The following is a 14,484-nucleotide window of genomic DNA, read 5'->3' as shown; positions in this document are numbered from 1 at the left end:
CTCACACTGTGCTCAACGCGATCAAGTTGGGCATAGTGGAAGACTACATCCGGTAATTCTTTCAGTGTAAGACTCGCGGTGCTTGTATGAGCAAGTAGGAGGGAATGATCGGTCACCAGTTTTATTTTTCATGCTGGTATTGTCCAATTATTATTATTTATTTGTATTATCGTGTACCCCAGCGTTAATGTTGCGAGAACATACATGCATTCAATTAATAAAGATAATTTTGTTATTTTAATTTGAAGGCAAAATAATAATGTGTTATTTATTTGTGCTAACTTGACGCAGTTGTGCCTGGTGCCCGTGTGCGCCTTTAACCACCGGCTCTGACGCTCCTGTGACGTCACATAGAGAAAAGAAAATTTATATTGTGGCAATGACACAACAATAAAAGAAAATGATGCACAATATGAATTGTAAGATGTATTTAGCTAACGTGAAATATATGTAGTATAGGCCTATTTTTATTAAGGAGAGTAGGCTAATGACGTCAGAGGTCACTGTTGAAGATTTAGGGGCTCATGTCGCAGTTGGAATATAGGCCTACCTTTCAAAACGACTATGCTGCATTTTGTCCCTTTTAAATGATCCTCGGTTTTAGGCTGTAGGTATAGTGTTTCTTAAATCCTAACCGCTGTAGTCCATATCACTGGCCGCCAGAGGGAAGCCAAGCTCTGCAACGGTTCATCATTAGGCTACTCTGCTACTGTAGGATGGATGGCATACGGCTGCCTCATAGCCTATTATTTATCTGCCTGTAACGAGAACACTCAGATTTGGATTTTGGATTGCCTTGCCCAACTTTAATTGCCTGCTGATCTGGTAGGCCTAACTGGTGTCTCAGTCTGTTATGGAGAAGTTATAAACTGTAGGCCTAGTTTAAGAGAGGCCAGTGTTATGCCTTATGCTGTATAGCTACCACGGTAGCCTACTTTGTTAAAATGAACACAATTACAGCTGTACTAATAATGAATCGTGTATCATATACAGAGTTAAATAAGGCAACATGAGAATAGTGTTACTATAAAAAAATTAGCAACTGTGAAGCTCCAGAATATAAGGCCCTTTCTATTGAGACTTCCTTGGTACAATCAATCAATTTTAAGCTTGCTGCATCAATGTCTTCTTTACATCCAGTGATAGGGAGTACAATAAGGGACCTTTTGAAAGGACCATTATCCGCTAGCTCACTCCATTCAAGGTGCTGTCACATAGGTTAAATATCACCTAGTATTGTCTTTCCAACAAGGTCCCTCCCTGCTGTATCACATAACATTACAAAAGTTATCATGTGCCATTTATTTAATACCATAGAAACTATATGGTCCTTCTATAAATAGTGAGCGCAAACTCTATCTCTGTTTACATCCTCGGACAAAAGAGCTCATGCATGTTTCATAATCACACCTTGGTTCAATTTGTCAGGGTGTGTTACTGTCACAACACAAAGCTGCACTGAGAGACAGAGAGCTCTGTGTGTTCATACGAGATTTGGGGTCAGGAGATATAGGTGAAAAACACCTATGTTGAATTAGCTTACTGCTTCTTGAAAGACCTCCATAATGGACAGACATTATGTATGAAGTATATTACCTAAAAATGTTGTGTCTTTAACAAATAAATATTTATATTCATTTGTTTTATAGATACTGAAGGGCCTGCAGACACAGCATATAATTGAAATTGAATTTCATTTATGCATACATTGCTTATCTTTGCATTATGTAAGTGGTTGTTGTGTCTGGCGTGTCTAACAACACATCCACAAACTACAAGACTGAGTCCTGCAACTGTAGCACCTATGACCTAGAGGTGTAATACAGTATTCTTAAACACTTTATTCAAAGTTTTTTTGATTGAAGTTTTTTTATATGTGCTTTTCATTTTGTGCAAAATCATAATATTAAAAGTTATTTGGACTACGAAGTTCCAGATATAGAATTTGAAGATCCTGGTCAAAACTTTGGAAGTTCAAAAAAGGTAACAGGTCTACTTTTCTGAAAGTTAGCCATATTTATTTTTTTACTGCAGTTTATTTGCCAGTTGATGAGGAAGACCTTGCTAAAACTCCAAAACCTGGGACAACCATCACTCCAGAAGCTGTTCATATGACTGCCTTTTGTTAATACGGCAACATGCAGGATTCTTAAACCCAACCGGCTTACATATCAACTATCGGCGGTAGTGTCTCAGTATATACTTTATTGGTATGTATAATTTGTTTTACATTCTTGCCTGCATCAAAAGAGTGCTTGCTGTACTGTGTACTAAACCAATCCAAATCCATTGGAATCAATACAAACCTGCACCTGACCATGAGATGCTCTGCATTGTTGGTATAAATGTACGCTTGATATTGTCATATTATGAAAATTCATATTCATCAGTTGACCAGGCTGGTTAAACTATAGATGTAAGTCGGCTTCATGGGGTTGTATGAATATTTAAGTAGCCATCCGCCAAGGTCAGCTGGGTTTCTTCTGTCTCACCCATTCTGTAAAATGCCAGGTCTTTCTCTCTCTCTCTCTCTCTCTCTCTCTCTCTCTCTCTCTCTCTCTCTCTCTCTGTCTTTCTCTTTCTCTCTCTCTCTTTCTCCCCTCCTTTCTCTTTCTCATTGGAGTCCTATCAGTTACGGTGTTTGCCTGTAACTTGAACTCTCATATTCAACCATCTGTAACACTCCAGTAACCTTTACACTCTGGGCCACTGCTCTGCGATCAGATGAGTCCATTAATTAATAGTAGTGAAGTGTAGGGCGACTTTATTAGTAACTGACCCGGAATCAGATGGTAACCAGAGTCCCCATGGCCCAACCCGGACCGCCATACTGACAACAGACCAGGGACTACCTGTTCAAGTAATAGGACACCACACTGCAACTCACACACACACACACAAACCCTGAGACTCTCATACACACATACACTGTCAGGGCTGCAGACAAGGGGACTGTGAAGGGCTGAAGACAGAGTGACCCTTGCCTGTAAAGAGCAGCTGAAGCAACTTGTGAGCAACCCCGGGAATCCATTCTCTGCGTGAGAAAGAGAGAAAGATGTGATGACGGATCGGCCTACTGACCGACAGACGGCCTTCGCAGTCAGGACTTTTAAGGTTAAGTCTGGGATCAACTGACCGTCCATTGCCACAGCTGCTGCTGCTGGACAAGTGGGCAAAAAAATGCTGCTATGATATAACAAGAACATTTGCTGAAACAGAGGGATGGCTATTGAGGATATCTTTTGGCATGGATCAAAATTAATGTCTTCCCTGGAAAAATCCTCTAAATGTTTTTTTTACTAAATTTGTTGCTTCATAAGTGTGGAAAACGATGGGCTTGTTCCAATGTAATGAATTTGCCTTCATCCACCTTAAAGGTAATGATGTATATCCCTTGCTGGTTATTGATCATGCTCTAATCTAGTATTTGGTGATTTACAAGAGGCTGAACTCCGTAATGTTGGCCCACACACTGGGAAACCCCAGATCCACCTGATGTCAGTGCAATTCATTTTACTCTCTCTTTTGGTCATTTCTGAATCCCTCAGTATGCACGGGCTACCATGTTCCTCTCTGGGCCACTGTTTTGGTAATCCAACTGATGCCAACACTGATCCAGCATCTGTTCAAGTGGCAAACAATTCCAGGCGAAGCAGACACAGCAATGGATTTCCAGCCGCCGCAGGCCCAGTTCTGTCCCAGCCAGAAGCCCTACCACCAGGCAGCCCACGGGAGCTGCAGAGACACCAACAGCCTCACAGGACTGTCAGCTACATCTCCACCCACTCCACCAGAACTGTACAAAGAGACAATGGTTCCAACAACTCCAACTCTATCCGCCACATGCAGGATACAGATATGGACCTGTGCTTTGAGGCCCCTCCACCCTGTCATGTAAGATTCTCCCAGAGCTCGGAGGAAGACGAACTCGAGTTAGACTGTAGTCCCGAGCTGGAGCTGAAATATCCTCAAATCCCCAGACCCTCCATCATCATCAGACAGCCCAAGGTAAGACAGCGGTCAGAAAGTTTCAGCAGCAATAGAAAGTAACTGAACATTTACTCTAATACTGTATTTGCAGTAAGTACACATCTGAAGCATTTCCACTTTTCTTGAGTATGTATCTTTCATGATATACACTATAAACCCCAACACATTTCAGAGGGACATGTTGTGCTTTTTACTGCGCTACACTTATTTATTAAAGCCGTTGATCAGTTAAAAAACACGTATTGTGTTATTACAGTTCAAACCACCTTGAAATATATGAAACATTTTAAAGGTGTGGTATTGCTTATATTTCTCAAGTAAATTATTTGAATACTTCTTCCACCACTGGTTTTCAACTGATATATTCAATAATGAGCCTTATAGTCAGCCACAATGACCGGAAACAATCAATTGGGAGTAAAATCATTTTTAGATAATTAAATCTGATGTTGTACAAATGCGTGCAAACTTTTCTGTGCAACAACCGGAGATGAGTGTAGCTTTGGTGTAGTGCTCTATATCGCCACAGAGGGGAGTATAAAACCCAAATGACAGTAAGTTATTAGTGAGTGGTGGGTGTAAAGTATGGATGGTCACCCCCTGTCAGGAATGAATCCATTCATTTCTCATCGGAGTACTACAAAATCTTTTTTATCAATGAGATGCAAAGCTGTGAAACACAAAGCAGGTACTCAAACACTGACCTTGCGGTTAAAGTGCTTGTGACTGTAGATAGGATGTCAGTGAATGTGTGTCTCCTGTTCAACATGATCTGAGTCTACTGATCTCTGTGTCAACATGTGTGTGCATTTATGTGCCTATTGGTAAGCGTCTGTTACTAATTAGTCTTGAGAAAAACTGGCCTTTCTGCACATGTCCCTATTTCAAGAGGAGGATGACACCTTCTGTGTCCTCAGACTTTGATCAATAATGCTGATCAGCAGTGGAAACTGCAGAAGAATGGGAGGGGGGATGGGGCGGATTTTAATAAGAATCCTTGGAATTTACAACGTTGATTACTTCATCCAAAGGGAGGCATCTCAGCAGCAGATGTTTGGACATCTGCTGGGTTGATCGTTTTAGGCCAGAGGATTGTCACTTTCGATACGATCTAAGTTTAGAAATTTTAAAAAGCATTAAACACCTGGTTGATTTATCAGTCAGACACAGGCTTGGTATGGCCATTTTGAATTCCATACTAAAGACACTGAGCAAACTGTAACCATTGCTCGACGATTTACATGATAGTACCCTTGTATACCTTGTACCAGCCTCCCAATAAAACTGCTGCAAAGCGGCTCATTGGCTCCTAGTACAACACATAATTGTAGTGGACACCCCCCAAGGTTATAAGGCTGGGAATGTATACAACCGTGCCCTCCCCCAACAGTGCCATTATTGTGCTGTGTCACCACAGTTACAATACTGTAGGTTTAAGCAAATGTTTTGTGCCTTCTTTGGATACAGGAAAGAGGTTTCCCAATGTTTACTTTTGCAAAGCAAATGTTTATCATGTTTAAAACTCAGGGTCGATTCCTTAATTGAAATGTGATCTCGACAGTCAGATCAGAAAAAGCTGATTGATCCGCTTGATCACAGGCAAGATCTGAGCATTACTGGAACCCCTTCGCTCTCCCTCAGCTAACCTCTCACAAATCACAGCCAAAGGCCTTAGTGATTTGCATCCTCAAGGAGCAAATTAATGCCCCTTCTGTTGACGAGCTCAAGGGACTGAACTACTGAAAATACGGCCCTTAAATGACAGCCACACTGTGCAATGACTGTACAGTAGTATGTTCAGTAAGAGCAATGAGTAGGAGTGTGTGAGCGTGACTAACAGAGGGTGTCTTCTTGGGTTACTATGTGCCAGCCCAGCGTGTCATTCCACAGTGTGAAATTCCTCCAACTTAATGTCTTTGTTAAGATATCCAGCCAACAGATTTAGCTTTGATCTCCTGGGCCCAGAGGCTTTATTTCTGTGTGTGTGTGTGTGTGCGTGTTTGTGTGTGTGCGTGTGTGTGTGTGTGTGTGTGTGTGTGTGTGTGTGTGTGTTGTCAGTATCAGTATGTGATAGTACAGCTGTTGCATTTACATCTAACCGCTCCCTTGAAGGCGGACATGTTTATGGGACACTTCCTTTATCAAGAGCGGAACCCACTGTCATATCTCAGACATTCAGCACAGTACAAAGACACAATGGAGGAACAATGATTATATGTTACATAAAACAATGTCCAAATCGTCAGCACAAAGTCATTCGTAGTACTCTCTCACACACATGGACGTGAACGATTACTGAACACTGTTATTAGGCAAATTGAGGGGTTGGTTTGAAAAAGACGACAGGCAGCAAAGAAGGAACAGGCCCCTTTACAACAATCCCTCTCACAATCAAATCTTATACATCTGACAGTCATTTCTTGGTGTGTCGCATTTAGCAGTAAATAAAAGATTTATTATAAGCACTGAATTAGAGTCCCTTGGATTGTTATTTTTGTCAACCAGCTAAGATTGAGCCTCTTTTTGCATGCTATATAACCTCCTATTTGCATGAAACACGTGTGCCTTTACTTTGTTTATATATTGGGTCGTTAAAGTAGGTTTCGACATTTCACAGATAAGAAACACACTAAGCTGAAGGGGGTATTACCGGCCTGCATCTTTGCCTCTGACATAGGTGTAACCAAATATGCTATAGACCTGTGAATATCACAATATGATATATTGTCCCCGAATGGGATTTTATTGTGCTATTGTGTCTAAAATTAGCCATTGTACTAGTAGCTATTGCTCACCTTTTTATTGTCCCATTATAAAGTAGACAGCCCATTGCAGGCATGTACTTATTGATGTGTGACCAGCCATGCCCCTTAGATTAATGTGTTTGTTATTCAGGGATGACCTTACAGGGACTGACAGTATCCCTTTGTGTTTCCTTCCCCACACACTCCCCCCTCAGGAGTCAGAATTCCAGGAAACAGCGTCTGACAGGTCGGACTGTAGGGAGACAGAGGATGGAGGGTTATCAGGTACGCAAAACAACGGGAGCTTCCTCCTCTTTTCTCTTCGGCCTAAATTTTCCACCTCCAGCTTCCATCACACTGGAGTGGTTGGGCACATATTTTTAAAATGGAAAAAAAATACATCTGGCAGCTGGAGCTGTCATCTGCTGATGGAAAAACAACTTTGATTTTTTTTTACATTGAGAGGAACATATTTTGTGAAAATAATTACTCTGGCCTGTGAGGGACCGATCGGGTACACAATGCTTTGCCCCCATTGAAACGATGTGTCATTATGAAATGTTTTTTGTACCATAACTCATCTGTTTATGAGTGACTAGTGACTTAGTTGGCCTGTAGTAAATAGTGATCCAAATGAAAGGACGGAAGTTGTGTGCGGGTGCAGTGTGTGTGTTCAAACACCTTGCCAGGATGTCTGGGGGGAGCTGAGTGCTGGCGGTTACCCTGGTGATGAGTCTTGGGGCCAAGCACTGGGAGGGGTGGAGGGCTACAAATGGGTAAAATAATTGAGTAGAGTGGTTGATTAATAAAGTGATTGGGTGTGTACATTGTGCGTCTACATGGCCAAATAGAGTGTAAAGTTGAGTGTTAGTTGTGTGTGCTGGTCGCCCGGAAGACCTACGAACATGAGAGACTGTGTAGCAAAGGCTTGGCATGCACACACCAAGGCTGCCCCATCTGCACTCAATCTCTCTGTCTTTTGTTTTCAAACTCCATCTGATTACATCACAAAGAATGGATTTTGGGGTGTGGGGGTTGGGAGAAAATCTCACAAAATAATGCAGGCCAGCTCACAAACAGTATAAAGAACGGCCTCAAAAATGACTATAGGAGCGATTATAATGTTTTACAAATGAATTGTATTTGATTATGTAACATTCACACTTGTCGTAAGGTTTTCAAAGGAGGCACTCCTTTATACTGTATACCTCACATACTGCTAGGTCAACCAAAGCAAACATTTACTAACCCAGCTCAGTGTATTTTGTGCTTTTAAAGGATTAACTTATTTAACTAGTCCTCTGTGCCACACACTTAGAGAAAACAATAGAACATCTGGTCTACATAAGGTTCTCTGAGCTGTCCACCTCTGATCAGATCACTAAAACCACATCAATAATCCCAGGTGGAAACAGGGCCTAACAGTTGTTCTATCGACATAAAGGACATTCTGAGACTGACAACTACAGGTCTCTTTATTCCAATAAGAGAACTGTAAACAATAGAAGAGTTGATGGTACACCAGGGGATATTGTAAGTACAGTCTTTCTCTCTCTGACCCATGCACACAATTGTCACACTGACCTTGATTTCCTGTGGTCACCGTGTGCGCCTGTTGTTGGAAGGGCCTTCCTGGACATCCCGCTTATTCAGCGTATTCACACAAACAAGGTGGACGGACAGAAAGACTAGTGGACCAACAGAGCTCTCTTGCTTGTCTATTCTTCAAGGGGTCTACCCAGGCCAGCTTACACGTACAACCTTTATTCTTAGTGTATGTTTTGTTTCCCTGGTGTTTACTAATAACTAGTATCAGTGTTATTCCAGGATCCACGTACAATTTTACTATTTAACTAATTTAATTTCTTTATTTACTTTAGTATTACCATGTAAACATCTGGTCAATGATTAGACTCCTTTGTGAGCTTCTCTTATTTTTTGTACATATGACATCTTTTGCATGATGTCCGTCCTGGGAGAGGGATCCCTTCCTCTGTCAACTCTCCCTGAGGTTTCTCAATTTTTTAATCCCGACAAAGGGTTTTTACTGGGATTTTTTTCTCAGCCAAGCCAAGGGTCTAAGGGCAGGGTGTCGTACTTTATGGAATGTAAAGCCCACTGAGACAAATGTCTATTTGTGATATTGGGCTATACAAATAAAACTGATTATATTTTTGCTTTGATGATCTCTGTAAAATAGCATTTGAGCTTATTTGCACTGTATGTGTGCACATTCCCAAGTATAACAGCTATAACAACAACTTTGTATGCCTGTTTTGTTGTACTGTAAAGGGAGTGATGAATTAGTTAATTAGTGTATCCAATAACAAAAGTGAGTGTTCCTAATAGTTTGAACACGTTTGTGTGGTGTATCAACTCTTAAGTGTCCAGCAGGGATTTATAACCCAGACACACATATACTTGGTCTGCAAGATAAAATAGCATGGTAGTGGGCACTTCTTTCCAATCACCCTCACTGTACTGTAACAGAGCCATCTGCTCCCATTCCTGTTGGCAGTCATTAGGCTAAGTGGAAAGGCTCTGTACAGTATAAGACTCAATAAATCTGGGTGGCTTCATCAGTAATAACAGCTAGGCTACAGGCTAGCCTAGGCTGCAGATAAATAACCGTATCACAGTCTTTTCTTAGCATGCACTATCATGCATGCATGCATTGTATTCAAATATATGCAAACACTGGCTCACACCATACGCAGGCATGCAAATGCAGGAAATGACAGGCATTGCTATATGCAATCTTTCGTTCTGCTCCACTTGGGTGAATAGTGTGAAAGGAATGAATGTGCAGTCATATTCATCTTACATATGGCGGGTAAGGAAGTGTTGTAACCGATGGAAAAGAGGAAAATAATGTAATGAATTATAAGTGAAAAAACAAGTGACAAATGCCATCTCTGATACATTTTTCAACATTGGCCAAAAGAGAGGCAGTTCTGGGAAAGTGAGATTTATTTGTCACATTAATTATTGTTGCTGTAGACTGCAATTTTTTAAAATATATTGACAACTTGGCAACTATCTAGGTTGAACATCGAGAAAGAAATAGGGAAATGCAAACAAGAAAGTTCTGAATGACAAGGCATGACAGTGCATCAACTGAAAGCAGAGACGGGGAGAGTAAGAGTGGCTAATGAAGCCAGGGAACAAGACATCATTTCACAAGTGCACTGAGAGGCTGACGCAGCACTGACATCACAAACCTCATCTAGCCAGGCACCATGGTGCATGTGTTTGGATGCACTGTGTGTGTGTGTGTGTGTGTGTGTGTGTGTGTGTGTGTGTGTGTGTGTGTGTGTGTGTGTGTGTGTGTGTGTGTGTGTGTGTGTGTGTGTGCGCGCACGCGTGCGTGCATGCCTGCATGCGTGCGTGCGCGCATGTGTTTATCTGTGCAGAAAAGGACACTGGGGTGTGAGTCATCCAGCAATGATTGAATTAGCTGAACTTTTGGTGAACACTCACAGGGTAAAGAGGGAAAGGCCTAAAAAAAGCTAAATTCGTTATGTTAGCCAAAGAACTGGTGATTGTATCACAGAAACAAACAGGCTGACAGTGGGAGTGTCATCCAAAATCTATTAAATAAACACCCAGCATTATAAGAGCTACACATACAGCCTGCACACACCCACTGTGTAATGTACACACAGGCCTCTGAGAACAGAATTACACAACTCACAAAGTTGCTCACAGTGACCTAATTGGCAATTCCATCCAAAACACATAAATGTGGAATATTACTTATGTACAGATTTTTGTCATGTGGTTGTGTTTTCTTTTTCTTTTCATCAGCGCACTGAGGTTATGTGCCCTAGACTGTGGCTGGCTCAGGCATAAGGGAGAGAAAAGAGTGGAAAGAATGCATTAAGTCTGTTTTGACCAGGAAGGAGTAAGAATACGATGGTAATGGTAAAAGAGAAGAAGTCTGAAGATTTCAACAAGAATCTCAAATTCAACCAACGGTTCTTGAACATACACACTCCAAACCTCCGGTCATTCAGCAGTAAGTCGCACACGTGAGGTTGCTGTTTATGTACACTGTAATTACATGTAATTATTGACCATCTATACTCCCTTCCCTTTACTGGTGTGATGTTAAGTATGTCTTTAGACTCTTCTCAACAGCAGTGAATAAATCCTTGTAAATTTCCTCTGGTGCATTTTTAAATCTGCACAGAAATTGCACCACTTAGCTCCTCGGTACATTTGGTATCATTATCTCGTATTGCACAGAAGAGAATTTTTTTAAACTTTCCCCAAAAGAGATTCACTATCGTCAGTTTCACAACCTGCCCTCGCTCACAGGAAGACCTCTCTGTCGCCATGGTTTTCAGATAACTGCCATATCCTGTTTAAAGTGGAGGCCCTTGGAGGCCTGACAGAGAAAAACAAGGGGCCTCACATGCGAACATTCATACAAACGTGCACACACACACACACACACACACACACATACACATACAAGAACTGTGGGAAACCCTGTGACGATAACAGAAACATCTGTGCCAAAAGCTAGACTAGAATTAGAGAGGAGGGGGCCGTTCCAGGCAGTGATGTTGGATGAGGAAACCCCCAATTTACACACAGGAAGAGGCAACAACATGACCTTCAGTGCCCAAACCTGTCTGCTTCAACCCAATCTGTGTTTATTTACAGGGAAGGACACATTCAGCACGATGGACTGTGTCTATATGTTACCATCTACCCACATAGGGCAGTACATTAAGGATGCTGGCATTTTCACCCTTTTTAGAACAGTAAACCTGGTTTTCACTTGTTCAAACCACCATTTGTGTGTAACTGTAACTGTCCCACTGAATCTTTCCATCGCCGTTGTGGTTTTTTACCCGGAAGAAACTTTAACTTCTAACTTCCCCTTAAACCACCAGAAACGGAAAACCACTTACACATGCAATATCTCTGCCCTACTAGAAAAGTTGCTTCTCCTTCACGGGCCTGTTGCAATACCAGCGAGGAAGTGCTTTCTTCCTTTTACATTTTGAAAGCTAACATGACTTGAGTTTAAATTGCAGTGGAAGTTTTTAGTTTCAGTCAAACATGCCTGTCTATCAGAAATGGATTAGTTACTCAGTTATAAAATGTTGAGTAAAGGTAAAGTTAACACTCATCCGCTTTTCTCCCAAGGTTTAGATAAAGAGTCGGGGGCCACTGCATGGACCTATAAAGAAAGGGCCACTGCATGGACCTGTAAAGAAAGGGCCACTGCCAACATGTCTGAACGACATTTGGCCACTTTAAAGGGGGTTCCAAGAACAGTAACTTCCGGGATTCTTCACTGGTTGCTTGGCAACTGGTTCCAGCCAAGCAATAGTCAAAATGTTATTGTGCGTAAAACAGCCACATTTTTCCAATGAAGTTTTTGGACGGCTTAAACAAAGCAGATACAACACATTAACTAGTGCGCTGTGGAGGTGCTGCAGGCAGGTTGTGTTAAAGCACACAGCCAGACAAGCTGTTTCTCACTGTTTCAAGACTTTATGTAGCACACAGACATACTGCAATCAGTTGTCTCATATTTTAGCAAGAAAGCATATTTCCCAACTATTCCTTTTAGTAACAATAGCACGACAATGATGTTTTTCAGGGTTAGTGATAGGCTAGTTGTTGCTCAGACCTTTGGTTTTCCTTCACACAGCTTTTACTTCTTTACTTATACCACTTGCAGCATACACACATATACTTCATACACATCTGTTTCCTGCATGGTGGGAGCTCTGAGTTTGGTGGTCTCTAAAGGGTGTGTCCTCTCCGTCAGACGCGACCCCTCTCATGACTCATCCCATTGTTCAGCTCAACACTCTTAGTCACCCCTCTCCTAAATTATGAGAAGGTCCTCTGGAATGTGTTTCTTCTCTGACATCCCCACCTCCTTCATGTTTATACATTTCAAACAAGACTCTTGGGCTGTTTTCTGTTCTTTTTGGTCATTTCCAGTAAGTTGTGGAGCAACTTAGATCATTATCCATGTGATGTGTACACTGACAGATCACCATGAAACCAGTAGTTTGGGTGAGCACTGCAGATTTAACAGAAGGAGGGTGGATAAGCAGATCCACTGACCCTTCATCCGTAAGCAGATTACTCTTTATCACAAAGAATGCTCAGGATTTTCAATCTGCCACAATAACAGACAGTATATAGACTGATATGTTGTAATCAAAGTGAAGAATGATCAGAAAACAAAAGATTGGCCGGTGGAAATAATAAAACCTCACCTTTACATTATTAAAGAAACTTAAACACTTGTGAATTGTGGCACTATTTTCACCATTAGCTGACTACTTTTAATGTCAGCTGTTTGGTGCTGGCCGTATGGAGGGTTTATCAGAGCTGTTAAACGGGCAACAGCTAGAAACAAGGTTTATGAAAGCATGCGGAAGCTGTAAAACCAAAACATTCGGCTGAAAGAAAACACTGTAGAGCTGATGAGAATTATTTTTCAACTAAAACATATTAGATAGATATAATAATAATAATAATAATAATAATAATAATAATAATAATAATAATAATAATAATAATAATAATAATGATGATGATGATGATGATGATGATGATGATGATGATGATGATGATGATGATGATGATGATGATGATGATGATAATAATAATAATAATAATAATAATAATAATAATAATAATAATAATAATAATAATAATAATAATAATAATAATAATAATAATAATAAATGTATATAACATAATACAAAATAAGCATTGAAAAAGGAAAAGTATGTTAAGGGAAAATTATTTTCAAGGGAAATTATGTTGGAAAAGGGGAAACTTAGTGTATGTTTGGGGAAAACTAATGTAAAACATATAGGCTAATGCAGTTATTGCAGCTGAAATCACATCATACTTAAGAGGTCCGTCCAACACATTTGTAATATAAAGTACAACTTCAAAGACCACTGTGTTTGGATTGTGGCTTTCCTTTGTGGTTGGAAAAAAACTGAATATAATGAAAAACTAGGCTATAACAATGTAGCCTAAATTGGCCTGACACATTTTAGAAAAAGACTAAGACTGTTTACAGGAAAGAAAATTCATATTTTATTCATAACGTCACTTATTGGCACTTTTCAGTTTTCACAACCATGACAGACTAGGCTCGTTCGACCTGTCGCCGTCTTGCTAAGACCTGCGCAATTATGACGCTCGTCTTGCTGAGCGCACTGCATTATGGTTAGACTTTTTGTCCCACTTGCACCCGTGGCTGGCTGCGGCTCGGCTGCTTGAGACTTTGAAGTCCCGCGGTATCAAGACGGACACAGACACTGGAGCAAGTCGCTGCAGTTGCTCCCCACGGGCTGCGGGAGCGAAATGTCTGATGGGAAACGTCTTGCTGACAGGCGGAGCTGAGCGCTAATTGGGAGTTTAAACCTCGTGCCTTTGATGCGTTTCCCCAATTGGTTAGGCAAAAGTCTGACATCACCGCTCAAAATTAAATTACGATCCATTCTTTTTGATTTTAATTTATGTTTAATCATTAGGCCGCCACAATATGCATTTAAGCAGAAATGTACTTAATCAGAGTTAAACCTCTGAACCCTTGACATAGAAATAATTTGGATGTGTAACTCTCCTGTATAGATATATTTAAAAGTGAACACAAACTTGAGTCACATAAGATCTTGGTGAAGTGATTTTTATACCATTAAGATTAAATCATAGGCTTATTTCAAGTGATCTAAATGGTCTGGGGATTGTATTT

The sequence above is a fragment of the Ammodytes marinus genome, assembly GCF_949987685.1.
Source record: "Ammodytes marinus genome assembly, chromosome: 5".
Lineage (NCBI taxonomy): Eukaryota > Metazoa > Chordata > Actinopteri > Uranoscopiformes > Ammodytidae > Ammodytes > Ammodytes marinus.
Note: the sequence above shows the minus strand (reverse complement) of the source record.